Raw genomic sequence first — 3,131 nt, forward strand, 5'->3', positions numbered from 1 at the left:
TGTACATGCAATGGGCATTTATTCAATTCCTTCCCACAATTATAAGTGAGAAGTACATATATTTTGACAACTTATGGATGTTTTAGAGTTTGAAATTTTGGTCGGCATTATATCTGATATCGTATGCACACTTGTGAACATAAAATGATTTTCAAAGTTTTATATATTTTAATTCGCAAAAAGTTACCCATTATGTACATATTCTGTTGACAAATTTTTGGGATTCCTGTCAAAATATTTTGTTTCTTACTTAGAAATTTTCTTGATTGTGCAAGTAAAATAGCTAAACAAAACGAAAATAAATTATTCAAATCGGAATTTACTGTAATTTACTCAGGAGCACATAGAATGATATCATTGTGTCGGTTATGAGTCATGTGTAGACGAAACGCACGTCTGACGTATTAAATTATAATCCTGGTACCTTTGATAACTATTATGAGTAACACTCTTTTCATAACAGGTTACCGCCTGGTTTAAGTTACATTCGATGATTAATTACAATTGAAGACATTTAGTGGGATTCGACAGAAAATTTTGTAATATATATCCTTGGTCATTTTAAAACGTCTATAAACATTCAAAGAGGAGACCTCGTGTTTGTATGGTTATTAGTTGCATATGAGTTGCCTCTTTCCAAGATGGAACACATAAATATAAATGTATTAGTGGTTGTGATACATTTATTTCACATTCCAAACATTGCTGATAATTCCCCATCTAGCTACTGATTAATATCGTACCACATCTTCTTCTATCTATATACATTTTTTGATTCCCTTTTGAACTAGGACATGGTACAAATTTTGTTGAATCACAAACTGGTTCAGAGGTGAATAATCTACCTAGTCAATCTAACTCGTTTGAAAATTTCAAGTTAAACAGTGACCGTCAACACAAACTGCTTTTCTTATGTATAAAGTGGTGATTTGAAATAATATAAAAAAATAAATAATTGCTAACATATGAAGTCTTTTTATGAAATAAATTTATGTTTATAAAATAAGTTCTTTACACAACCAAGAAACTTCGTATAAGCTGTATGAAGAAAAGGGGGGGAGGATGGCAATTTGGGGGGGGGGGGGGTCGGGGGGGTCCGTTAACATGTTAACAACACCTCAATTTTGGCAAAACCAGTTAACAAAAAATGCAAAAATGCTGATAACAGTTAACAAAGTGGCTTGAAAACAGTTGGAATTGATCTCAGATAACAGTTAATAACACCTTGAAAAAACACCGCCAAAAACAGGTTAACATAAAAAGGTATTGCCCTCCACCTCCTTTCCCCTTTATGAAGGTTATAATGTCATACACAGTCATTAATTTCAGTGTATGAGATGTAGGTGGTAGTCAAACTAACCAAAAACTTCGCATTTACCAAACAAACTAAAAATAAAACATACAAAAAGAAAGAAGACGTCCCAATAAATGAAAAAAAACCTTGGCAAAACAATGAATACACAATACACATATAAAAGACTCTTTTTTTATTAATTCACAGGCTAAAATGTAAACCTCATGATAGCGAGTTAAAGTATGATACAACACGTCTACAGTCGTGAAGTCCATTTAATGTTAGAACTTTTTCAGCATTGCCCCTTATGAGCCTCATGGATTATAACACCCTCTTCCTTTTTCCTGTAAGTAGACAACAAACAATGGTTATATTAAAAACATTTAGAATAACGTTTGTTTAATGAAAAGGTATAAGTATTTCAACCAAAATACCGACGAACGTTTAGATCTTTATGTTAAATTAAGTTAAACATCTGTCAGAATAAAAAAAAAATACATGCAAATCTGTTTATCTAATACATATGAATGTAAACCACGAACGGTGCAAGAAAATTCAGTGATGCAAAAATCTGGTTTTGTAAAATTGCTTGTCCCTTTGTCAGATCTTTTATATAAAATTGTTTGTTTTACTACAGAATAAGAAAACCTTTATCAGAATGGTATTATACATTCAACAAACTATGATGCTCGTTTTCTGATAATCAACTTACAAGCACGCAGCTATCAACAGTCTGCATTTGTTACTATATGTCACGCCATCTGATCCACAGACAGGGGAATAATCCGCAGGGCAAATAGAGGGACATGCTGACTCAGTAAGGAACACTTGAAAAGAAAATGCAAAATAAATGAACAACTACGAAACATATGAGATATGACGTACATTGTTTACATTGCTGTGCTAGTTAATATATACAGATAAAGAATAAGTTGGTCCGAAAATGATGCACGAGGTGAAATGAAGTGTACAATTCTAAACAGTAAAAAGTCGATAGCTCGAGACAGTAGTGTTCAAAAACAATATGCAACTTATACATACAATTGATGGGTCCTGTTAATTTTTTAATCATACAAGTTGTCATTACTATTATTTTCTATCAAATATGATGAAATACAAACTATCCTAAGTTTTATGACTGAAGCGTTTATATGTCTTACCAGTTCCAAGAATACACACGAGAAGTAGTACTAATTTCATATTATCCACCAGCGACGCTAGACACAATAGTGTATGTAAAGGTTCCGAACAGTACTGTGCAAACTTTTCTAATTATCTATTGACACAGTATTTGGTTCATTGATAAAGCACACTGCATTGACATGTACGCCTTCGCGAAAAGAGCACCTGAGATCACCCCTAGTTTTTTTGTGGAATTCTTTAGTTTGCTATGTTGTGTCTTGTGAAGTATTATTTATCTATTTGTCTTTTTCTGTTTTAGCCATTGCGTTGTCAGTTTGTTTTCTATGTAAAATTTGAATGTCCCTCTAGTATTTTTCGCTTGCATTGTTCATATGTATGGTTAATGACCGCACATACGTCTATCAAACCTTCTTTCAGTTAGCCAACACACACATGTCTGCAAAGTTAACACTCTAGGACGTAGACGAGATTTGTTGATTTTCAGAGTATCGTAGCTTCTTGTGAAGCAAGATTTTTAATCAAGTTGGGTATCTGTCAAAATTCTACAGAACTGGCAGTGTTTTGTTTTACATTTAGAGTTACACTTTAAGTATTTGCAATTATCAATGGGTTATGTTATGACAGAAAACTGAAAGGCCAATTTTTATCTTTTATTGATGAAATACTCGTGTCTTTGTATTTCTTCGGTCTGTGA

At 32.7% G+C, this 3,131-nt stretch overlaps 1 long non-coding RNA gene across 1 annotated transcript; it reads right to left on the reverse strand.

Moving 5' to 3' along the window:
- Window positions 1–1,472: 1,472 nt before the first annotated feature.
- Window positions 1,473–2,581, reverse strand: LOC139527701 (uncharacterized). Its single transcript, XR_011665417.1, has 3 exons — window positions 2,455–2,581; window positions 2,007–2,121; window positions 1,473–1,638 (listed from the first exon to the last, which is right to left on the reverse strand). It is a non-coding gene; the product is annotated as an uncharacterized lncRNA (long non-coding RNA).
- Between the last annotated feature and the right edge of the window lie 550 nt (window positions 2,582–3,131).

This window comes from Mytilus edulis, chromosome 6 (genome assembly GCF_963676685.1).
Source record: "Mytilus edulis chromosome 6, xbMytEdul2.2, whole genome shotgun sequence".
NCBI classification, from domain to species: Eukaryota; Metazoa; Mollusca; class Bivalvia; order Mytilida; family Mytilidae; genus Mytilus; species Mytilus edulis.